Genomic DNA, 26,463 nt, shown 5'->3' with positions numbered 1-26,463 from the left:
ACAACACCCAAAAGGAGAGAGAGAACAAAAGGGAATGCCCTGCCACAGAAGCATGGTGGGATGGGGGGGGGGGGAAGGGAGGTGGGAGGGATACTGGGATCCGTGGTGGTGGGAAATGGGCACTGGTGGAGGGATGGGTATTTGATCATTGTATAATTGAAACCCAAGCACAAAAATTTGTAAGTCATGGTGTTTCACTAATAAAAAAAATTTATAAGGAGAAATCACAAGACTGGGAGAAATAGGCTTGCAGGTTACTCATTTCTATGCCTGCTAATGACAGTCTATGTTGGTTAAGTTTTCTTTCATCTCAAGAGAATTTAAACATTAATTATCATAAAACTGGATTGCATTTAACAAGTAGGACAAAGGTCATAGTCAGATCACGTAGACTTAGTCTGCTTAATACCTTGTGGAAAAAACCTGACTGCCCGACAACAGATGACTGGTTAAAGAAACTTTGGTACATTTACGCAATGGAGTACTATGTAGCTGTTAGAAAAGATGAAGTCATGAAATTTACATACAAGTGGTACTACATGGAAAGTATCATGTTAAGCATAAAAAGTATCATGTTAAGCAAAATGAGTCAGAAAGAGAGGGATAGACATACCATGAATCACCTAAGCCATGCAGAAAAAAATTTTGTAAATATTCAATAAATTGCAGTATCTGTAAAAAAAATTTGTAAGTCTACAACTGTACCTCATGATGTTTCACTAATAAAAATAATTAAAAAAAAAAGAAATAGAAAAGCAGGTATAAATACACAGCATTTCAAACACAAAGCATTACAAAAAATAAGTTCAGAATTACCAGAAAGTTTTGGCTTATGAGTAATCAAGACTGACTTGGGAACTGAAAATGAAAGATAAAGCAAGAACGTAAGGTTAAAGATAAACTTTGAATTAGGGATGCAAGCAAGAGTAAGGTATGCTTCTCTGGGAGAAGGAAAAGGGGCAATTCACTGGTGAATCCTAAAACACTTAGAGTTAATATCCAACACAAAGGGTCATTTGTTCCATGGTCTTAGTAACTTATTGATCCAGCCTGATCTGTGACTACCCTTTTAGTATAGGTGGCCCTTGCAGGGTTTGTCTTGGTCTGGCTTCAACTTCATTTGCTTCTAATAACCCTAAAGTTCTCACAAACAAATCGCCCTAAGTTCAGGCATTTCCAGAATTGATTGGCCCAGCCCTGGGCCCACCCCCTTTCCCAGCAGATAAACACTTGCAGGTGAACCCCTGCAGACTGGAGGGACATGTGCAGCAGAGGCCACTAGGAACTGCTCAGCTGGACCAGGAAACCGAAAAGCACAGTGCTCAGGAGTCACCAGGGAACTGACCTCAAACTTTCCCATGGGCTCCTGGCTCCTCCTGGTCATCATCCTGGTGCTCCTCTACCTGTGAGTGTCTGACTGGGCCGCTCTGTCACCTGGGACATGGGGTGCTAATCAGATGGTCTTTCCCTTCTCCCATTGGAAGGTCATAAAGGTTCCCAGAGGGAAAGGTGCTTAAGCAGACAATGGGGGTGGGACACCCGCACCCCATGCACCCCAGTACTTCTGTCTCTGTGGCTAATTTGCATGGTGACCTCCTTTGCTCTTGGGGCTGATCGGACTTATCGTATATTTTGAATAGCATATTTTGAAAAGCTTGATAGTATGTTTTGAATAGTATATTTATTGCATATTTTGAAAAGCTTTAGAGTATATTTTGATGATTGTGGGGAGCCCTGCCAGAACACTCTCCAGTCCGTGGAGGTGGCCCTAGGGTCCGTAAGTGCAGGGAGGGACCAACCGAATGAACACAAGACACAAGAGACATAATGCAGAGAAAACAGGACAGAGCAGTCAGGACAGCAGACAGGATACGATAGGACAGGACTTTATTCAGGGCAGCAGGGGTATTATATACTTTGCGATGCAGGAAACTATGCTTACATCACAGAAGGCAATTACATCACTAGGTCATATCATATATGGTTAGGAGAGTTACAAAAACTACATGTTTCATGTGCTTGATTAGTTAGTGTCAGTTACTTCTTATTCTTGGGCTAGCTGTGACAAATGTTTTCTTTTAGATAACCATACAGAGCTCAAGATATGCATAGACTGCGGTCAGAGCAGATGCAGTGCCAGATTTGCGCTAGTCAGGACCTGCTTGTTCAGGGTCACGTAGGCGAAGATAACCATACATAGCACAGGCACGTAGGCCCTTCATCAGCTAAAGGGCCAGCTTCCCACAGATGATGGAGGAGAAAAAACTTCTATCTTTGCTATTTCTAGAATTTTTTTATTTAGGAGGTTTTATTATTATCAGGCATCTTGCCAGTTCCTGTAAAAAATGATTTCAGGGGCCAGAGCCTTGCACATGGCCCACCTGGTTTGGATCACTGGCATCCCATTGGTCCTCTTGCATGGGAAGCATTTGCTTTTCCACACTCAAACTTACTTAGTTTGGATTTTGGACCACACCTTAGGGCTTACTCCTGGAAGGCTTGGAGGACTGTATGTAGTATTGAAGATTGAACTTGGACCAGCCACATGTAAGGACAGCACCATACCCATTGTGTGATTTTTTTCTGGCCCTCAAACTTACTTTTGCTACAACTCACAGTAAAATATATTTTGTATCACCCTGCATTACTTATACATACATATATAACGGAGTTTCTCAGAAATGTATGTTATATATTTTTAAATGCTTATTGTCCACTGATTCCTCATCCCTCTTGGAAAGCCCGAAAAGCTACCAACAGTATCCTGCCCACACAGCAGAGCCTGGCAAGCAACCCATGGCGAATTCAATATGCCCAAAACAGTAACAATAATGGGCCTCACTTTGTGTTCCTGGAGTGACCAGATACCACTGGACTACACTAGCACACAACAGGGACAAATGGAGACATTACTGGCACCCTCTCGAGCAAATCAATGATCAAAGGGATGACAAGTGATACAAGTGATTATTGCCTATGAATTTCAATCAGTGCAGACACAGATGGATGAACCAGAATCCATCAGGGTCAGATTAAAATCACCTGGCCCCATGCTGGCGGTCCCAGCCCACCTCAAGGAGGAAGGAATCCAAGAGAAGGATTTAGGATTTTTCTTTTTCATCTTTTTATCTGCTTTCAAGACTTCACTTCTGCTCAGAGAGGCTTGTAACTGGACCTGTTCTTGCCAACCTCCAGACCCCTTATCCTAGGCATTATCCTGCAGGTCACTGGGGCAGGCTGGTCTTGTGGGGGGCCCAGGACATTGCTCCTTCTTACTTAGAAAAGGTTCACCCTACTCCACTGTGCCTCTCCCTAATATCTGCCCCAGATACTCATCTTCACCCAGTTTGCCTCTCAAGGAGAACACTGGCATAAAGGAAAGAATGAAAAGTTGAGACCGGTCCCTTTTCTTTCCCCACCATTTCAGTCTGCATGGAGGAGAGCGTCAGTACAGAGAGTGACTGCCACCTCTTCGCCCCCACTGCAGATACAGCTGACCAACTGCAAAGTCACAGCCTCTGGGACCCAGCTGGGAATTTGAATCCTTTCCCCTGGAGTGTCACAGAATAGGAAAATGACCGCAGTGTGGGTCCTGGCATCTGAGAGCAGGTGGGGAGGGGAGGAGCTATTCCTGACCTAGTGCAGAATGTCACTGTGTGTCACCTCTGACCTTGATTTTAATGTCATGGTCATTAGGAGGGGGACATCCTGAGCACAGCAACATAGAAGTGATCAAGTTTATTTGAAGTGTCTGAAAGAACCATTCAGGGGTGAGGGAAGTGTGGCAGCAGAGTTTTTTCATTTTTTAAATTTTCATAAAAGTAGTTCACAATAGTTCATCACAGATACTATTCAAACACTAATCCCACCACCGAACACCTTCCCACCACAACAAGAGGGAAGTGTGTGAAGGTTGTTGTATTTCATTCTGGAGTCATTTAAGCCTGTATATAAGAGAATACAAGCAAGTATGTTAGAACCAAACAAATGTGTGCTACTTTTGATAAGCAAATGAGATAGAGTGTAAGAGGTCACTTGGCTGAAACTGCGGCATTGCACTCCAGGAAATTCTGCAGTGGTCTCTTCCAGGAACTTTAGCTTATAGTCTCTGGGTCTTGGCCATTGATGAGATTACAGGGCACCAGGGGCAGTTTGTGGGTGTGACTGCCAAGATAATGGAAAACTGGGGAGCTTGGGCGTAGGATGCCGAGTCCGTATCTGAGCGGGCTTGGAGATCTCAGTCATGGGTTCTCACATACCTGGGTTTTTCTAAGTTTTTGAGAGATGAAGTTTCCAAATGTGCTACATGGTTTTGATTCATTCTAATTGACCTCAGAATGACCACCAACTGGGAACTCTTTGGTACTATTGCGGCAACATGGGAAGATGCCATTGTTGACAACATTGACGAGGAATACGATCGACTGGTTCAGCACCTCCATGAATGTGCGAGGAACGCCAAGAGAGAGATAGCCACAAAAAGTCGCCTATCTTCGAAAACTCTTGAGCTAATTCGCCAGCGTGGTTTGGCGCATGCCTCAGGAAACCGCAAGCTAACGTCCGAGCTTGCAAAGCAGTGCAGAGATGCGATCAAGGAAGACCTCAAAGAGAGAAGAGCAGAAGTACTGGTAGATGCAGCAGAAGCCGGGAAAAGTATTCGTAATGCCCACCTGTCCTTCGCCAACTATAAGACCAAGATGACTGCCCTCCGACGTCCTGATGGATCCATCACATCCTCCAGAACGGCAATGGAGAAGATTATCCATGACTTCTACTCAAATCTCTTCGATAGCCATGTCCACTTGCCGACATACCAAATTCCACAGGATGGGTATGTCGTTCCTAACGTTCTCCCTTCCGAAATCCGACACGCCATTTCGTTGGTAAAGAAGCAAACAGCACCCGGCCCAGACAAGGTCAGACCTGAACACCTGAAGAACCTGCCGTCAGTACTCATCAATACACTGGCTCGGCTCTTCACTCGCTACCTGTCTGAATGCAAGGTTCCGTCCCAATGGAAAACCAGCAGGACCATACTACTGTTCAAGAAGGGAGACATCCATGACATTGGCAACTATCGCCCGATCTGCCTATTGTCTGTCATCTACAAGCTGTTCACTCGAGTCATCCTGAATAGGATTGGCAGAACACTAGATGAAGGACAACCATGCGAGCAAGCAGGGTTCCGCAAAGGATTCAGCACCATCGACCATATCCACACGGTAACCAAGCTCATTGAGGTTTCTCGGGAGTTCAAGATGCCGCTCTGCTTAACGTTCATTGATTTAAAGAAGGCCTTTGATTCTGTTGAGACGGAAGCGGTCATTGAAGCCCTAGCCAATCAGGGCATTCAAGCCCAATACATCAGGATCCTCCGTGAGCTGTATTGCGGATTCACTACCAGGATCTCACCATTCTACAAAGAAGTGATCGTTGATGTCAAGAGAGGGGTGCGGCAGGGTGATACCATTTCACCGAAACTCTTCAGTGCCACCCTCGAGAACATCATGCGACGACTGGAATGGGAAGGAATGGGAGTGAAGATAGATGGTCGGCAACTACACCACCTCCGCTTTGCTGATGACATTGTTTTAATAACACCAAACATCAGCCAAGCGGCACAAATGCTGGCCGACTTTGACCGTGAGTGTGGAAAGGTAGGACTACAGCTGAATCTTATGAAGACAATGTTTATGAGAAACAGCCTTGTTCCTGACGCCCCATTCGCTCTCAATGGAACGACCATCTCCGAATGCAACAGCTATGTCTACCTAGGTCGAGAGGTCAACATGAGAAATGACCTGGCACCCGAGCTGCGCAGGAGGAAGAGAGCGGCTTGGAACGCCTTCAAGAACGTCGAAGAAATAGCTAAGAGGATGAAGAACCTCCGGCTCCGGGCACATCTCTTTGATTCCACTGTTCTTCCTGCATTAACATATGCCTCAGAGACCTGGGCCCTACGCAAACAAGATGAGAATGCCATTCAGGTCTCCCAAAGAAGAATAGAAAGAGCTATGCTTGGAATATCACGTTTCACTCAAATGAGAGAACGAATCCGGAGTTCTGACATCCGTCGACGATCAAGGATCAGGGACACTGTCTCATATGCCAAGGTGTCGAAAATCAGATGGGCTGGTCACGTAATGAGATTTAAAGACGACCGTTGGACTAGAGCTGTTACTGATTGGATTCCACGGGATGTCAAGAGACCGCGTGGCCGCCCACCTACCAGATGGTCAGACTTCTTTGTCAAGATCATGAACGATCGGTTTGAGGCCCTCCATGTTCCCGGAGCGAAGAGATGCCATTGGGCTACACTAGCACGCGACAGGGACAAATGGAGACGTTACTGGCGCCCGCTCGAGCAAATCGACGACTAACGGGAAGTTAAGTGATTAAGTGATTAAGTGACCTCAGACTAACTTTCCTACTGGAGGGTAAAGAGGACTGCTGGTCAGTATTTGCTGGAGAGCACACAGGTGCATGGGTGACAGAACTTTCTAGAACAGAGTTGGGACGGGAGTCTTGGTGCAACTCTGCCTTAGAGGTAGATGGTGGATCTGCTTGGTTCTGATCGCACCTGCCTGAAGGATCCTCTGATCTCCTGGCATGACTGAGAGAGGGAGAGCAGGGACCAGGTGCCTGGGGCTGGGGGCAGGGAGGGTCATGCATAGTGGGACCCAGATATGCCTCCTGTCCTGGTCTCCCTGTGCAGGGAGAGAGCTCAGAGACACTGTGTTGTCTAGGTGGGGTTGGCCCTCGAGGGTTAGACCACACACAGCACCTGGAGCCCCAGAAGGCACAGGCACAGCCACGAGAGGCCACGACACAGGCCCCTGGTCAGGCCCCCTGCGATGATTGGGACCCCCTGACCACAAGGTGGCCTTAATCTTTCTAGTGGGGATGGACAAAAGCCAGAACATCCCTTTGCTTCCATATGGGGACACGTGAGCCCAGAGGACATCTGGGTCTGCCCCTGGGCACAGGTGCTCAATGATGACCATCTCTGGAGAGTTTCTGAGATACAGTTCAAGATTCTGAGGTCACAGCTTGACCTTGGCAATGGCATCAGACAGTGAACTGAGTGCTGCATGGAGAGCAGGGCTGGGAGCCACAGGGCTGCCCTGGGTGGGCAGTGGTCACGTGCCTCTCCGCCACTCCCGAGAAAAGGCCTCCAAGGTGCCCTGGCAGGTTTCTCAAGGCCAACTTCCTACTGGCAGGTTCTCCTTCTCACTTCCACACACACCGAAATTGCTCGGTTGGGGCAGACTCCTGGCACCGAAGCACATTCAAGATTAAAGTCTACAGGAGAAGATATAAAATTTGCTTCATGCAACTCTGGGGAACATTGTCCTTCTTTATTTTGCCTATAAGTGTCATTACCTCTGAGCAGGAGGATATGTGGGTTTGAAAGTCTCCAAGAACTGCCCTTCATGTTAGTCCTCCAAAGGCTCTTGTTATTTATTAAATTATTATTATCATCTTTTTTTCTGGAGTTGTACTTGAGCACAGGTCATCAAAAAATGCAATCACTCCTCTCTTTTGAACTATTTCTTAGTTTCAACATTGAATATTTTAGGTAAGCTTCAACTGCCTACCGAGAGTATCTCGCCCGCATGGCAGAGCCTAGCAAGCTCCCCGTGATGTATTCGATATGCCAAACACAGTAACAACAAAGTCTCCAATGGAGACGTTACTGGGCCCGCTCGAGCAAATTGACGAACAACGGGAGGGTCCCCATCCAGCGGTGCTCAGGGCTCACTCCTGGCTATCTCTGCTTAGGGATACTCTGGTGGTACTCAGGGAGCCACACACAGTGCTGGAGACAGAGCCACTGGGCATGGCAGCCTTTACCTTCGGAGTGGCCCCAGCTCAGTGCTGTTACTTAGTGTCTCCTTATTATCTCCTTTGCCTGCTCTCTCTGATTACATGGGCAGCTGACGAGCCCAGTTGCACACTCTCCGTCGCCTCCTTTGTCTTTCCCTTGCAGGTACGGGACCCGCACACAAGGGTGGTTCAAGAAATGGGGGTCCCGGAGCCGACCCCACTGCCCTTTTTTGGAACTTTGCTGTCCTATGGCATGTGAGTGAGCTTCGTGCTTCCTTGTTTTTATTCTTCCCTGTGGGTTCTGCTTAGTTCCTTGGCAAAGGTGCCCCTTTGATCAGCTGGACAGTCCTACAGGGTCTCTGAGCACCAACCTTGAGGGTGGCCATCCTAACCACAGTCCCCTCCCTGCTCTGTCTCCAGCCCACTGGGAGACAGAGTCAGTCCCTGCTCTGCACAGTCCAAGCTTCAACTATCACAGCTGTCTTGGGCAGCGTGACAGATTAGCAAATAAGAAGCATGAACAGTTGACATTGCTCTGTCCTTGGTGAGGGGACCAATCCCAGTTCCATCTTCCATATAGGACTGAGCTGGCAGTATTCCCCTGAGCCCGTTTAAGGACAAACTTCAGTCAACAGGCCTCAGGGATCCGGAAGTGGTACTGAGCCAGTCGTTAGAGGATCAGGTCCCACCACGCATGCCCACTGCTGCCTACCTCTATGGGTCTTGGGGTGCTGATTTCCATCATGCAGGGAAGAACATAGCTGCAGGGGCACAGGAGATGAGAAGGCAGGCAAGACTGGCTTTGCCACCTGCGGATTTGAGAAATGTTCCAGACTGTCTACATTGCTCCTTCTCAAATGTCTCCTCCGTGTTTCTCCTTTCCCTCTGAACCAGGGCTTCCTGGTTCAGATTTGAACTCTCGATCAAAAGATGGGCAGGATTTGCTTCCAGGGCCTCCAGCCAACTCTGTTCCTTTCAAAGAGAGCTCAAGCCTTTTTGATGCCTAATATCATTTTTTTTCTCTCTACAGGGACTTTGGGACTTTGACTTGAAATGTTTTAAAAAGTATGGGAGAGTGTGGGGGTGAGTACTCTGGGAATGTCTCTTGGGTCGAGACTTCCATGAGCAGAGACCATCCTTCGCACGGCCTCTGGCATGGAGCCTCCATTGCAAAAAGTGAGGTCTCCTGTCCTGCCAGGGCCATGTCTGCAGAGACCTCCCAGTCAGGCTGGCATAGACTGTTGCTGGGATCCTGATATCAGTGGCCCCAAACCTCTAGCATCATTTTCTGCAGATACCTGTTGTCCCCTTCTTCTTTCTCTCTCTCTCCTTCTTTAGTTCCCTTTAAACAAATAAGTGTCTATGACTCATATCCTTCTAGCCCGCAATCAGAAACATCTCTACACCCCTTCCCCACAATTGAATGAAAATTCCAAAATCTCTGCCTATAGTTTGGATTTGCTATTTTCCATGGAACTAGCTGAGACTGACATGTAAACAGAGTAGATACTGCTTTTGCTGTGTCATTATTTTTATGTTTGTTTTTGGTGTTGGTTTTCTTCTGGGCTGCTCCTGGGTGTACTCAGGTCTTATGTTGGGTCTGAGCACAGGACTCATTTCTGGTAGGGTTCCAGTGACCTCATGTGGTGGCAGGAATTGAACTGTGATCAGCTGTGGACAAGGCAAGGGTTGAACCCTTGTACTATTTCCCAAGCCCCTTGATTCATGTTTTTCTAAACTTGATGCCAATGAAGACCGTTCCTTAATGTAGCACTGTAGCACTGTCCTCCCGTTGTTCATCGATTTGCTTGAGCGGACACCAGTAATGTCTCCATTGTGAGACTTGTTGCTACTGTTTTTGGCATATCGAATACATCATGGGTAGTTTGTCAGGCTCTACCATGTGGGCAGGATACTCTCGGTAGCTTGCTGGGCTCCCCAAGAGGGATGGAGGAATCGAACCTGGGTTGGTCGCGTGCAAGGCAAAAGCCCTACCCACTGTGCTATTGCTCCAGCACCGTTCCTTAATAGTTACAATAAATCTCCATTCACAAGCTTTGTTAAGCAGAGCATGGAAGTCATTCATTATCCTTTCAATTTTTTTATTGGCCCATACTTGTTGATGCTCAGTCATTATTCCTGGCTCAGGGCTTATCATGGCTATTACTCCTTGAAGAGATCAGGGGACCATAACTGGTGTGGAAGGGGGCAGTCAATCACATGCAGGGCATATACAACTGAAACATATGCAGTTGCAGAAACTATTTACATGCATGTAAGAAATGTATGTATAATGTCCGTCTAATATTAAGTCATATGCTTCTTTGCTCTATCTTCAATATTACTATTTCTAATGCCCAGTCATTAGAAATTACTATTGCTATTACTATATTACTATTTCTAATGACTGGACATTAGAAATAGTAATATGGAATGAAAAGTTATGTTTAATCTATATTAAATATATAATTTTGGATATTAGCCCCAAGTGTTTTGGGCTTCATCAGTGAATTGCCCTTTTTCCTCTCCCCACAGAAGCGTGGCACCCAGCCAGGGTGGGGAGACGGCACATGGCCACCTAATGAGATGAGCACCCATATTTTGAACTCACACTACTATGGCAAACTACTTGCTTTTCTCTTTCCTCTATAAACTTTTCATATTTTACTATAGAGCTATGTTCTTCACTTAAACACAGAAAAACCTTTAATGCTATACTCCTAATATTTTGGAGTTAATTGACTCTGAAATATATTTACTCCTGGGCATCCATCTTATTTACTTGACTCGGGCTTCAGCTGTTTCATAGTTTCTAACACTCCAAAAAGCTGGATGGCACCGTGGGGTCTCTGGATCAACCCAGGCAAGCAGCAAAGCTACCCCGGCTTTGATATGGGGCAGTCTGAAAATCATAAAGCATGTTTTTTGTTTTTCTTTTTTTATTAGTGAAACACCATGAGGTACAGTTGTAGATTTTTGTGCTTAGGTTTCAGTTATACAACAATCGAGTACCCATCCCTCCACCAGTGCCCATTCTCCACCACCAGTGTTTCCAGTATCCCTCCTACCCTCCCAATTCTCCACCTCTGTGGCAGCACATTCCCTTTTTCTCTCTCCTTTTGGGTGCTATGGTTTGTAATACGGATGCTAAGTGGCCATCATGTTCCGTCCATAGTCTAATAAAGCATGGTCCTTATATAAATCGTAATGGCCTAAAAGACAGGACTCCTTGGGGTAGGAAAAGCTAAATTGACCTGAGGACTTAGTCTGGTATAAACCCAATCGGCTTTTAACCTTAGACCCCCAAGCCCAGAGAACTGAGTTTTGGAATCTGTATTTCTTGCTGAAAGAGTCTATATTTTGGAATCTATATTTCTTACTTACAAATAAATGCAAATATTCATAAGAAGTAAACTTAATTGTTAATATGTACTAGCATCAAGGAAAAGAGAAAATCAATAGAGATGCTTGTCACCCCAGAGTGAAATTTCTAAGTATAGTTTCAGACAGAGTTTCTCCTTGAGCTAACCCCCAAAAAAGAATTGCATCCATCAAAATGCTTTACCTCTGTCAATGATCCAAATACCTGGCATCCCTGGGTGGGCCCAAAAGCCGCAGGAGCTACCAACCTTCTGGTTAGCAGCACCCCCTGACTCACTTTTTCTTCAGAATATAATATAATTATATGTTAAATGTGATTTAATGTATAATTTGTTAATTCAATCAAATACTGTAAGATGTTAAATTTAATTTAAATTAATATTATATTTATCTTATACTAAATATAAATTTAATATTGAATTTAAAACAAATCGAGCATTTAATTTTTATTGTTTTGTGCTTAATGATTTGCTTTCCTTCTATTACTTGCTAATCCAAGTTATTTTCAATAAGATAATATTTAAATTGTGAGACTTGTTACTGTGTTTAGCATATCGAATACGCCACGGGGGACTTGCCAGGTTCTGCCGTGCAGGTGAGATACTCTCGGTAGCTTGCTGGGCTCTCCGAGAGGGGCGAAGGAATCGAACCCGGGTCAGTTGCGTGAAAGGCAAACGTCCGGAGCGATAGCACAGCGGTAGGGCGTTTGCCTTGCATGCGGCCAACTTGGCCGACCTGAGTTCGATTCCTCCGCCCCTCTTGGAGAGCCCAGCAAGCTACCGAGAGTATCTTGCCCGCATGGCAAAGCCTGGCAAGCTACCCGTGACATATCTGATACGTCAAACACAGTAACAACAAGTCTCACAACGGAGACGTTACTGGGCCCGCTTGAGCAAATCGATGAACAATGGGAGGACAGTGCTACAGTGCAATATTTAAATGTCCAAAATTAGTGGAAAATGGTACAGGAACACCCATGTATACCTCTCTTAGACTTGCAATCCCTCCATATTATATCAAAGCTGAATTCTAGTCATTCAGATACGACAGACTCGGGGTGGGAGTTGGGCTTCCATGCAGGACTCTGGCAGCAGAAACTGGCTTACTAAACATAATGAGCTGTTTTCTCACTGCAGGGTTTTTGATGGCCCATTGCCCGTGTTGGCTATTACTGACCCAGACATGATCAAAACTGTCCTGGTGAAAGAATGTTATTCTGTCTTCACAAACCGGCGGGTAGGCACCCTTTCATTTTTTTTAATTTTTATTTTATTTTATTTTTTATTTTTTTGTTTTTGTTTTATTAGTAAAACACTGTGAGATACAGTTGTAGACTTACAAGTTGTTGTGCTTGGGTTTCAGTTATACAATGATCAAGTACCCATCCCACCACCAGTGCCCATTCTCCACCCCTACCAATCCCAGTATCCCTCCCGCTCCCTATCCCCCATCCCACCCTGCCTCTGTGGCAGGGCACTCCCTTTTGTTCTATCTCTCCTTTTGGGGCTGTGGTCTGCAGAAGAGACATTGGGTGGCAATCATGTTCGGTCCATAGACTACTTTCAGCAGGCATCTCCCATCTTGGGCAGATCTTCCCAGCACCCTTTATTTGGTGCTCCCTTCTCTATCTGAGCTGCCTTTACCCCTAGAGTGTGCAGCTGGCCTCTAAGCCATGGAGTGAACAACCTGGTATTTATCACAGCTATTCTTGGGTGTTAGTCTCTTATTTTGTTACTTTATGTTACCCAGATGAATGCAACCTTTCTATATCTGTCCCTCTGTTTCTGACTCATTTCGCTTAGCATAATATTTTCCATGTAGTACCACTTGTATGTAAATTTCATGACTTCATCTTTTCTAAGGTAAAGGTAAAGGCCCTCCCGTTGATCGTTGATTTGCTCGAGCGGGCCCAGTAACGTCTCCATTGGAGACTTTGTTGTTACTGTGTCTGGCATATTGAATACTCTCGGTAGCTTGCAGGGCTCTCCGAGAGGGGGGGAGGAATCGAACAATTGGCCTTACAAGCGGCCAACATGGCCGACCCGAGTTCGATCAACGGGAGGACCATCTTTTCTAACAGCTGTATAGTACTCCATTGTGTAGATGTACCAAAGTTTCTTCAACCAGTCATCTGTTCTCGGGACTCAGGTTTTTTCCATATTCTAGCTATTGTAAACAGTGCTGCAATGAACAAACAAGTGCAGATGTCACTTCGACTATACTATTTAGCCTCTCCGGGTATATTCCCAGGAGTGGTATTGCTGGGTCAAATAGGAGCTCAATTTCTTATTTTTTGAGAGTCGTCCATACTGTTTTCCAAAAGGGTTGAACCAGTCGGCATTCCCACTAGCAGTGAAGGAGGGTCCCTTTCTCGCCACATCCGTGCCAACACAGGTTGCTTTTGTTCTTTTGAATGTGGGCCAGTCTCTGTGGAGTGAAATGATATCTCATTGTTGTTTTGATCTGCATCTCCCTGATGATTAATGATGTAGACCATTTTCTCATGTGCCTTTTAGCCATTTGGATTTCTTCTCTGAAAAAGTCTCTATTCATTTCGTTGCCCCACTTTTTGATGGGGTTGGATGTTTTCTTCTTGTCGAGTTCAACCAGTACTTTGTATATCCTTGATATCAACCCCTTGTCAGATGTGTATTTGGAGAATCTCCTTTCCCATTCTGTAGATTGTCTTTGTATTTTGGTCACTGTTTCTTTTGAGGAAGCACCTTTTCATTTGATTGGACACTTTTTAATGAACTCAATGTTCATACTTAGTAATCCACAGGAAGTTTCCAAACAAAGTTCAAGGATATCTCATGCCATGTGCCCTTCATCCGTGCTCTGGACTGTTGATTCTGTTCATGCTCTTTTCCCCAGTGCTGCTGACCGCCTACATCGCTACAGTTTGACATCCAAGTAGGATGCTGACCTTGGAACTCTACACAGAGCTGGCTCAGATCCCAGCACCACTGCATGCTCTCTTGCGTGTAAGGCTCTGTGAAAGGGTCTTATCTGTGCAGATTTCTGTGATGTGCCTGCACTCAAAACAGAACCTAGGGCCAGGGAGCGAGCTCCAGCGTGGAGCACTCACTTTGCATGTATGAGACCCTGAGCTCAGGCCAGTGCTGACATGGTCCTATCTATCCATTAGAGAGTGACACAGATTTCATTAGGTTTCCTCTTAATACTCTTTTATTTTAAATTTCGATTTTTTTTTAATTAAAGCATTCCGGATTTGATTCCTCCGTCCTTTTCAGAGATCCTGGCAAGCTACTGAGAGTATCCCGCCCTCATGGCAGAGCCTGGTAAGCTACCTGTGGTGTATTCAATATGCCAAAAACAGTAACAAGTCTCACAATGGAGACGTTACTGGTGCCTGCTCAAGCGAATCGATGAACAACAGGACGACAGTGCAGTGCTACAGTTCAATATTTTAATTAAGGGGCTGGAGCAATAGCACAGCGGGTAGGGTGTTTGCCTTGCTTGCTGCCAACTCGGTTCAATTCCAAACATCCATATGGTCCCCCTGAGCACCGCAAAGGATAATTCTTGAGTGCAGAGCCAGGAGTAACCCCTGTGCATTGCCAGGTGTTACCCAAAAAGTAAAACAAAACAAAAGACCCAATATATTAATTAATTATTTTTAATTGAATTACTGTAAGATAGGCTGCTACAAAGTTGTTCATTATTGGGTTTTAGTCATATAATGTTCCAACACCCGTCCCTTCACCAGTCTACATTTCCCAGCATTAAATTTTTTTCTTAAAATATTTATATCGGATCACCATGAATGACATAGTTATTCATGATATATAGCACTGCCGTCCCATTGTTCATTGATTTGCTCAAGCGGGCACCAGTAATGTCTCTATTGTGAGACTTGTTACTGTTTTTGGCATATCCAATACACCACGGGGAGCTTGCCAGGCTCTGCCATGCAGGTGGGATATTCTCGGTAGCTTGCCGGGGTCTCCAAGAGGGACGGAGGAATAGAACCTGGGTCGGCTGCGTGCAATGCAAACACCCTACCCGCTATGCTATCATTCCAGCCCAAAATATATATCAAGTTATATATAAAGGTATATCAAGTTAATATATATATCAAGGTATATTAAATTATACCTCCCTTTCACATCCACTGCTTGTTTGGAGTGACCACTTCTGTCTCTCATTGTCAGAGCAGTCCCTTCCCTGACCCGTCCCCACTTCCCCCATTGGGGCAAACTATCTACTAAGAACCACTTCTCCTGCCCTTCATTTCTATTGCCTTTGGGCCGTACTTAGTCCCCCACCATGTTTCTTTATAACCCACATATGAGTGTGATCCTTCTGTGTCTCTCCCTCTCTCCCTCTCTTATTTCACTCAACCTGATGCTCTCCAGATCCATCCATATATCATCAAATTGCATGACTTCACCTTTTTTTACAGCTAGGTAATATTCCATTGTGTTGATGTATCAGTTTCTTTATCCAGTCGTCTGTTCTTTGGCTCTTGGGTTCTGTCCAGATTCTGGATATTGTGTACAGTGCTGTAATGAACACAGGAGTGCAGATGCTTTACCTGCACGTGCTTGGAGGCCATTAAGGGATATTACCAGAAGCAGCATTTCTGGGTTGTATGGAAGCTCAGTTCCTAGATTTTTGAGGAATGTCCATATTGTATTCCTGAAAGACTAATCCCTCATTAGGTGCATATATATATATGTACATATATATAATTTTTTATTGGTGAATCACTGTGGGGTACAGTTACAGATTACAAACTTTCGTGCTTGCCTTTCAGTCATACAACGGTTGAGTACCCATGCCTCCACCAGTGCCCATTTTCTACCACCAATGGTCCCAGCATCCCTCACACCACCCCCATCCCCTCCACCCCACCCCGCCTCTGTAGCAGGGCATTCCCTTTTGTTTTCTCTCTCCTTTTGGGTGTTGTGGTTTGAAGTGGAGATATTAAGTGGCCATCATGTTTGGTCTATAGTCTTTCAGTCCGCATCTCTCACCCTGAACAGGTCCTCCTAGCATCCTTTACTTGGTGTTCCCTTCTCTATCTGAGCTACATTTTCTCACAGCATGCGAGGCCGGCTTCGAAGCTGTGAAGTAATACTCCTGGTACTTATCTCTACTGTTCTTTGGTATTAGTGTCCCATTCTGTTACTTTATATTCCACAAATGAGTGCAATCTTTCTATGTCTGTCCCTCTCTTTCTGACTCATTTCATTTAACATGATACTTTTCATGTTGATCCACCTATATGGTGCACATATATTTAGGAGTGAGATACTCCTGATGTACATATCTTGTGAGAATGACCTTTCTCTCTTTCTCACAACGTTTTTAGCCTGAAATCGATGTTGTCACATACAATATGTGACAACATATACTTTGACGTTTTGCTGTTTGCCTGAAATATTTTTTCAGACTTTATCTTTGAGATTGTGTTTGCCCTTGATGCTCAAATGTGTTTCTACCTATCCTCAGCTCCACACACAATTGTGGTTAGTTCCAACCATTGACCAGTCCTCTCAATCCCTGATTTCCCTGGCCATGGATATTAGTCTTCTATATTATTTTATATACCATAAATTATTTTTATATACCATAACTGAATGCAGTCATTCTATATCTGTCTCTCTCCTTCTGACTTATTTCTCTCAGTATAATACTCTCCATGTCCATACATTTATAGACAGATTTTATGACTTCACTTTTCCAAAAATTACATAGTATTTCATTGTGTAGATGTGTCATAGTTTCTTTATCCATTTGTCTACTCTTTTTTTTTGCTTTTTGGGTCATTGATCAAGAGCGCAGGGGCCATGCGCTCATTTTCTCAAAAGAGAAAAAAAAAAACCAGCTCCCGGAAGAAGAACAGTGCAGTCTCCTGCCCCCGCGCTTGACTGTCCTCGCCGCTGGGGACCCTTGGAGGGGAGCGGGTTGAGCTTTCCTCCCCGCCCCGACCAGGGCTCCGGCAGCCAAAGACCTCCAGGACCAGCCACCACCATGCTGAGACCACTCTCTGCACACATGAAGGTACTGGCAGAGGGACAAAGTCACGCGGGTTCCGGGGCCGAGATCTCCAAGCCTACTCGGATTTGGGCCCAGCATCCTCCACCCAGATCCTCCAAATTCCAGTAGGCGGGGGTCACACCCACCAACTGGCCCCCTGGCGCCGTGTAATCCCATCAACGGCCAAGACTCAGAGACTATAAAAACCAGCCCCCAGCATCCTATTATAACATCTTATTATCTCATTCCTACTTTGGACAAACTGGCAGGCTACCGAATGTAGCCTGCCCACACGGCAGAGTCTGGTGAACTCCCTGTGGGTACCCAATATGCCAAATACCAGTAACAATGATGGGGCTCATTCTCCTAAAGAGCCTTGAATATAATCTCAGGGTTAGGATGAAGGAGACGTTACTGGGGCCTGCTCGAGGCAATCGAGGATTAACAGGATGATTTGTGATTTTTGTGTGATCAAGAGCATTCATTTGAGCACCAGATATGCTCAGGAGTTACTCCTGGCTCTGAACTCAGGAGGTGCTCAGGGAACCATATGGGATGCCGGGGATCGAACCCTGGTTGGTCACATGCAAGGCAAACGCCCTACCCGCTGTACTATCACTCCGCCCCCTCCCCACATTCATCTATTCTTGGGCACTGTTAAGTATCAATATTGCAAACCACAATGCCCAGAATGAGAGAGAGAGAGAGAGAGAGAGAGAGAGAGAGAGAGAGAGAGAGAGAGAGAGAGAGAGCACCTGCTATAGAGGCAGGCAGGGGATGGGGTGAGTGATGAGAGGGAACCTGGGAACACTAGTGCTGGGAAATGTACACTCGTGGAGGGATGGGTGGAATACTGTATGACTGAAATCCAATCATGAAAAGCTTTGTAAGGGTCTATCTCATAATGATTCAATGAAAAGGTTTTGAAAAGTGTGTTTCTTGTAGGCAGCAGTAGGTTAGATTCAACTTTTTACTCCACCCTGCCACTCTTTGTCTATAACTGGTGCTTTTAGGCCATTGGCATTGAGTGAGCCATATTTCTCTACTGCTCCGTCCTCCCTGTCAAAGCTTTCTTAGCCAAGTATCATGCTAAGTGAAATGAGCCAGAAAGAGAGGGACAGACATAGAAACACTGCATTCATCTGGGGATTATAAAGTAACAGAATGGGAGTTGAACACCCAAGAATAGTTGAGATAAGTACCAGGAGGTCTGCTCAAGGGCTTGGAACCCGGCCTCACATGCTGGGGGTGGGGGGGAAGGGCAGCTCAGATACAGAGGGGAACACCAAGTAAAGGATGTTTGGAGAAATTGCTCGGGATGCGAGAAAAAAATTACTTTTTTTTAAAAAACATTCTAGCTCTTTGGTCCACTGGGATTTATGAAAAAACGCCCTCACCCTGTCTCAGGATGAGCAGTGGAAGAGACTGTGGGCACTGCTGTCTTCAGTCTTCTCCAGCGGAAAGCTCAAGGAGATAAGACCATAAGAGGAATTTCAATTAGACATTCAAGAGATACTTGGGGGCTAGAAAATTAGATTTTTTTAAAATAAGGTTTCCTTCATAGGGGCAGTCTGCTGAATCTGACGTCCTTTTATCTTTGTGTCCCAAGTGAACACTGTAAGATTGACATTCCAGGGGACACACACTCTAGTTGTGGGAACCACCTTGAGTCTCCCCTTTTAATTCGGGGGCTGTAAATTGTGCAGATGTTCCCCATCATTGCCCAGGATGGAGATGCGCTGGTGAGAAATCTGAAGAAGTCGGCAGCTCAGGGCACATCCATCAACTTGAAAGCGTAAGTAGGGGTGTGGCTGCGGGGACTCTGGGGGCCACTGTGAGCACAGCCTGCGTGAGGCGCGCCAGATACTCGCCACCTGGTGGACGCCCCTGGGAAGGCGCCTGATTTCCCGGCCCGCCTGGTCCACTGCAGGGCTCTACTGCCCAATGCTGGCACCAGTGCAGGCAAACTGCTAACGGCCACCGAGAGTGGGTCTCCATCCCCCTCCACAGAGGGGTGGCTTGTCTTGTCCCTGCCCAGAGCAGCCCGCCCCTCCTGCCCAGTCAAGTCCCTCCTGAACAGGTGTGATGGGAGAGCAGCTGGTCCTGACAGTCGTGGCCACGCCCCTCCTGCTGGTCATGGCCAGTTCCAGTAACTTCTCGCCGCCCGTGTGGGACTCCGGTATGGACAGGGCCCATTTGACTTTTCAACGTCCCTGTTTTTCATTCTCTGCTCAGAGTGTTTGGGGCTTACAGCATGGGTGTGATCACCAGCACGTCATTTGGCGTAAATGTGGATTCCCTCAACAACCCTAATGATCCCTTTGTGGAAAATATCCAGAAGCTCTTGAAAGTCAATTTCTCGGATCCATTCCTGTTCTTCATTAGTATGTCTACTGCCATTCTAGTGGATGGTGTTCAGGGCTTCCTCCTGGCTCTGAGCTTTGACATTCCTCCTGGAGGGCGTGGGGACCATACTGATACCCAGGACCGAACCATGTCTGCTATGTACAAGGCAAAAAAGTGTTCTAGCAGCTATCCCACAGCTCCACACCATTTTTGTTTCCTTATTACATTTCTTCTTTTAATACTCAGCCCCCCTCTGGCCGCCCTTCTCTCATAGACTGCAATATCAGGTTGAAAACATTCCTTTGCTCCTAATACATCAGCTGCTGTATCAAGGCCCAGAATTTTTTGTTTTGTTTTGATCACTGGGCTGGAGCGATAGCAGAGGGGTAGGGTGTTTGCCTTGTGCACAGCCAGCCCCAGCCGAGCAGGGTTCGATTCCTCCACCCCTCTTGGAGAGCCTGGCAAGTTACCAAAAGTATCTTGTCTGCGCGGCAAAGCCTGGCAAGCTACCCATGATGTATTCAATATGCCAAACACAGTAACAACAAGTCTCAAAATGGAGACATTTCTGGGCCCATTCAAGCAAATCGATGAACAATGGGAGGAAAATGTGACAGTTTTGATCACAAAAGGGTGTTGGCTTTTCTCAAGACCCTTCTGCATTTACAGGAATTTGGGTTTGGGTTTTCTGTTCTGCTGATATGGCATATTATAAGGCTCTCACCGTCCTGAGGATGCAGCAATCCTCATTTATGGGACACACTTCTCTGTCTTTTTTTTTTAACACTTTTAATTTTTGGTTTTGTTCTGAAATTTATTGCTTTCGTTCCAAAAGATTAGAAGAAATTCTGTGGTCCAAGACTGCAACAATATCTTGAGTCTGTTCCTTCTGAGTTTCACTCTCCCTAACTTTGCTCCATTTATGAATGTAGAGGAAGGATTTAGGAGAAAATGATGAACTCATCAGATTCATCAGAGTATGTGTAATGAATTCCAAATGCAATCCTCATCCAAGTTTTCAAATATGCAAACTCAAAAAGTATCCTGGAATTCAAGCTCTACTTTTTTTGAACAAGTTTTCTCTTTTTCCATTTTTATGTTTTAACAAATCACTGTGAGCTTCTGTAACAGACTTACAAACTTTTACATTTGTAAAATTACAAAATTACGTTCCAGCCATACAATGATCGAGTACTGATCCCTCGACCAGTGCCAGTTCTCTATTACAGATGTTCCCAGTATCCCTCCCACCACCCCCATCCCATCCCCTCCCCCACCTCTGTGGCAGGCACGTTTCCCTTTTATTCTCTCTCTCCTTTTGAGTGTTATGGTTTGGAACACAGGTACTAAGCGGCCATCATGTTTGATCTATAGTCTACTTTCAGCACGCATCTCTCATACCAAGCGAGCCCTTCAAGCATCAATCACTTAGTGGTCCCTTCTCTATCCCAGCTGCCTTTTCCCCCAGCATGTGAGGCCAGCTTCCAAGCCTTGGGACACACTTCTTTTTATTTGCTGCTGGATTCTGTTTGGTAGTATTTTGTTCAGGATTTTTGCACCCATGTTCATATCACACGTTGGTCTGTAGTTCCTTTTCCTGCCATAACTCTGCTGTATATTTGTATGCAATGGCTTTATCAGCGAAGAATTTGGAATTCATGCCTCTTCAGAATTTGTGGAAATGAAATATTAATTTTTAAACAGGTAGTAGGATTCACCATTGAAATAATCTGAGCTTGTGCTATTCTTCGTGGGTTGTTTCTTGACTACTAGCTCAGTCATTTTTACCTAGTAGAGGCCTATTCAGAAAGCTGATCTCTTTCTATGTCTGTATTTTATATTCTTTTTTTTTCTTCTGAAGTAAGATAGTTTTTAAAGGGTTTTTTTTTTTGCTTTTGGGCCACACTCAGCAACGTTCCAGGGTTACTTCTAGCTCTGTGCCCAGGAATCACTACTCCTGAGAGTGCTCAGGGGATGCCATGGATTTAATTCAATCCACGTCAGCTGTGTGAAGGCAAGCACCCGACATGCAAGACAAGTACCCTACCTGCTCCTCCCTCTCTCCAGCCCCATAGCCATTAGTGACTTTCCTGATTTTCTATTATTTGTTCATGTTCATGAGAGTATCGTGCCCTCATGGCAGAGTCTGGCAAACTCCCCGTGGTGTATTTGATATGCCAAAACCCAGTAATAATGATGGGTCTCATTCCCCTGAACCTGAAAGAGCTTCAAATGCGGCACTTTATAAAATGTCTAAAATTTCAGGGCTAGGACGAAGGAGACATTACTGGTGCCTGCTGGAGGAAATCATTACTGGTGCCTGCTGGAGGAAATCAATGAACAACAGGATGACAGTGATACAGTGTATTTCATTACATTGTAACTCTCTCTCTCTCTCTCTCTCTCTCTCTCTCTCTCTCTCTCTCTCACACACACACACACACACACTCAGACCAGCATTTCTATCTGACTCCTATTTCTTAATTAAGGTAACAGACTGTGGTCCTGTTGTAAAGACCGTAGACAAAAGGCAGTCAACAGAGAAAAAGGTTAAGATGCCCAGGAAGTTTATTCTGTTTCTTCAGTTACTGCAAAGATCTGGAGAGACCCACTTCTGTGATGTGGCATGTGTGTAAACATGGTTGGCTTGACCCAATTGTCAGGATCTTTGCTGAAGTGTTTTCTGGATAACTATTTTTGCTGGATAATTATTTCTGGATAATATCTGGATAAAATAATTATCCCTGGATAATTATTTCTGCTATTAAAACATAATAGTGTACCAGAATCCTTTGAGGAGCGGTGGGGGCATGGATCCAGGAAACAGAGATATCCTGCCAAATAAGGCCTGCAGGAGAATGTGAGGTGGCCAGAATGATGAGGCAAAAGGGTTTCTTATAATAGGCAGCACAGATAAATTTGTGAAATAGCTGATTCCACTTGGGTAAGTGCCTGCTGGGCTTCCCAAGACAGTTCTTGAGGGCATGTGGGATCAGGATTGCCCTTTAATATGTCAACTAAAGTTTTTTTTTTAAATGTAGGAGTACTGTTATTTATTCAGCCACTGATTAGGCTGATTGAATTGTGCATGAACTCTACCTTACTTTTTTTTTCATTTTTTATAATTTTATTTATTGAATCACTGTGAGAGCAGTTACAAAGCTTTCGGGTTTAAGTCTCGGTCATACACAAAGTTGGCAAAACCCTCCATGACATTGAGGCTAATGGTATTTTCAAAGATGCCACGCCACTGGCCGAGCAAGTGAAAACATAGATAGATAAATGGGACTATCTTAAACTAAGTAGCTTCTGCACCTCCAAAGAAACAGTGACCAAAATACAAAGACAGTCTACAGAATGGGAAAGGATATTCAACGAATACACATCTGACAAGGGGTTGATATCAAGGATATACAAAATACTGGTTGAACTCCACAAGAAGAAAACATCCAACCCCATCAAAAAATGGGGCAATGAAATGAACAGAAACTTTCTCAAAGAAGAAATCCGAATGGCAAAAAAGCACATGAGAAAATGCTCTACATCATTCATCATCAGGGAGATGCAGATCAAAACCACAATGAGATACCATCTCACACCTCAAAGACTGGCTCGCATTCAAAAGAACAAAAGCAACCGTTGCTGGTGCGGATGTGGTGAGAAAGGGACACTCCTTCACTGTTGGTGGGAATGCCGACTAGTTCAGCCCTTTTGGAAAACAGTATGGACGTTTCTCAAAAAATTAGAAATTGAACTCCCATTTGACCCAGCGATACCACTCCTGGGAATATATCCCAGAGAGGCAAAAATGTATAGTCGAAGAGACATCTGCACTTGTTTGTTCATTGCAGCACTCTTTACAATAGCCAGAAACTGGAAGAAACCTGAGTGCCCAAGAACAGATGACTGGTTAAAGAAACTTTGGTACATCTACACAATGGAGTACTATGTAGCTCTTAGAAAAGATGAAGTCATGAAATTTACATACAAGTGGTACAATATGGAAAGTATCATGCTAAGTGAAATGAGTCAGAAAGAGAGGGATAGACATAGAAAGATTGCATTCATCTGGGGGATATAAAGTAACAAAATATGAGATTATTACCCAAGAATAGCTGAGATCAACACCAGGAGGATTACTCCATAGCTTAGAGGCCAGCCGGGTATTCTAGGGGAAAGGGCAGTTCAGATAGAGAAAGGAGCACCAAATAAAGGGTGTTTGGAGGATCCTCCCAGGAGGGGAGATGCATGTTGAAAGTAGACTATGGACTGACCATGTTTGCCACTCAATGCCTCTTTTGCAGACCACAACACCCAAAAGGAGAGAGAGAACAAAAGGGAATACCCTGCCACAGAGGCAGGGTGGGAGGGGGGGTTGGGGGGAGATTATCCATGGTGGTGGAAAATGGGCATTGGTGGAAGGATGGGTATTTGATCATTGTATGACCGAAACCCAAGCACAAAGATTTGTAAATCTACAACTGTACCCCATGGTGCTTCGCTAATAAAAAAAAAAGTCTCGGTCATACAATGAAACACCTGTACCTTCACTAGTGTCCATTATCCACCACTAAAAACCCTAGTATAGCCCCATCCCACACCCTCCCCCTACCTGTGGGGCAGATAATTTCCACATTACTCTCTCTCTACTTTGATTATATTCAATATTTTGACACCAGACCCACCATTATTATTTAGGATTTTACCCCAACACTCAGATCTGCCAAAAAAGACAACCATAGACAATTTGTTTTCTATTGCTGGTTATGAATAACATATGATGTCGCATGGCTACAGTAGTGGCCGTGCGATTTTGAAATTCTGAAGTTTTAACAATTAAATCTGGAGGAATTTCTGCCCAAACCTGCTGGGTTCTGAGATTTGTTCCTGAGTCTCTGGGATCATGGCTGTTAAGCAGCTTGATCAGGAGCCAGAGAGGCCTTACGTGGGGGGCAACTCGGGGTCTTGTTGGAACGGGGAGAAAGGGCTGGCTCCACCCCCAACCCCTGAGGCCCAATGTTTCTCCTCACTGAGGCCCCAAACCTGACTGTCCAGTGGCCTCTGGAGGATGGCAGCCACCGGGCCACCAGGGGAAATAGGCCAAGGCATGAAACATATTCCCACCTGGCGTGGCCTGGTGCAGGTAACCTACTGCAGGGACCGGACGCATTTCTGCCAAAAGCCGTTGGGTTTCAACATTTGTTTCTGAGTCTCTGGAATCATGGCCGTTAAGCAGTTTGATCAGGAACCTGAGAGGCCATGCCTCCAATTATATAGCTGAACTGGAGGTGGTTTGTGGGTGTATCTCCCACATACCTAACTTTTGACTGTTTACTTTCTTGGTAAACTTGACCCATGTTTTGGTGTCTGGCCAAAGGCACAGCGGCAGTTTTGGGTATCTGGAAGTCTGAAGGTGCCATCAGGCTGCCGATCACTTGCCTCACAGGTACAGATTGACCTGTTGGTGTCACCATACCCCCTAAATAAAGGTTTAAGATCCCCGGTGGTAACAGGTAAATAAGGCCTGAGCCAATTTTTATTGTCTAATAGCTTTTGAAAATTATTCAAGGTCTTTAGATGTGAAGTTTTTATCTGTGTTTTCTGGGTTAAGACTTTCCCCTTCTTTAATTCGAATCCTAAAAAGGAAAAAGGCTCAGCTGTTTGCACTTTCTCAGGAGCAATTTGCAACCCAGCTTGTGATAAATTTTTTCACCAGTTGATAACAACATTGAAGAAGGGCGGTTTCATCCTCGATTCCTAGTAATATGTCATCCATGTAATGAACAATATATAATCTGTGGCCAATGTAAGCATCACGATCACGATCATCCTGTTGTTCGTCGATTGCCTCGAGCAGGCACCAGTAACGTCTCCTTCGTCCTAGCCCTGAGATTTTAAAAAGTGCCATATTCAAGGCTCTTACAGGGTTAGGAGAATGAGCCCGATCATTGTTACTGGTATTTGGCATATTAGGTACACCACGGGGAGTTTGCCAGACTCTGCCATGTGGGCAGGTTACATTCGGTAGCCTGCCAGGTTGTCCAAAGTAAGAATGAGATAATAAGATGTTGCGCGGCCATAGATGTAAGCATATGGGTATCAATTATTTGGGCGACAAACTTTTGGCAAAGTGTCGGACTGTTAGCCATTCTCTGTGGCAGGACTTTCCATTGATATCTTTTCATGGGTCCTGTGTAATTAATTACAGGGAGGCTAAAAGAAAATATCTTCCTATCTTCAGGATGCAAGGGAATGGGAAAAAAGCAATCTTTTAGGTCAATGACAATTTTTTTTTATAAGAATAAGGGATAGCTACCCTTATTCTTATAAGGGGAGGGCAAGCCCGGTTGCAGGGCTCCAAACATGACCATAGTCTTATGAATAGCTCTCAAATCCTGTAACGATTTCTAATGGCCAGATTTCTTTTTTATTACAAAAATAGGTGTGTTCCAAAGAGAGGAGGTGGGCTCTATATGGCCCGCAGAGTGTTGTTTTGCACTAACTGCTCTGCTTCTGCCAACTTATGGTGAACAAGAGGCCACTGATCAACCCATACTGGATCATCAGATTTCCAAATTATTTTGTCTTCATAGGGTGTAGGAATGTCAGTGGCCGTTTTCAAAAATTTCTGAGCCCCACCCTTCCATTATTGGTTTTGAGAGCAATGGGCTCTGTAATTCCTTGCAAGTATTTACCTGAGCCTGCTCTGGGCATGAAGCCACTGTTCAGCATTTGTTGATTTATGGGGCTATCAGGTCCACGTATGAAAATGTTCATCTGGCTTAAAATGTCCCTTTCCCATAAATTTACTGGGAGTTTGGGGAGGATGTAGGGACGCACCGTACCAGATTGTCCAGAAGCATCTTTCCAGGGTAAGAAAAAGGTGCTACGAGAGGGGTTTTG

At 45.0% G+C, this 26,463-nt stretch overlaps 1 pseudogene; it reads left to right on the top strand.

The window, feature by feature from the left end:
- Positions 1-26,463, top strand: part of LOC130036476 (cytochrome P450 3A12-like) — a 33,432-nt pseudogene that overhangs the window by 6,807 nt on the left and 162 nt on the right.

Source organism: Sorex fumeus, unplaced genomic scaffold (genome assembly GCF_029834395.1).
Source record: "Sorex fumeus unplaced genomic scaffold, SorFum_2.1 ptg000064l, whole genome shotgun sequence".
NCBI classification, from domain to species: Eukaryota; Metazoa; Chordata; class Mammalia; order Eulipotyphla; family Soricidae; genus Sorex; species Sorex fumeus.
The sequence above is the reverse complement of the archived record's forward strand: the minus strand, read 5'-3'. Positions and strand labels throughout refer to the sequence as shown.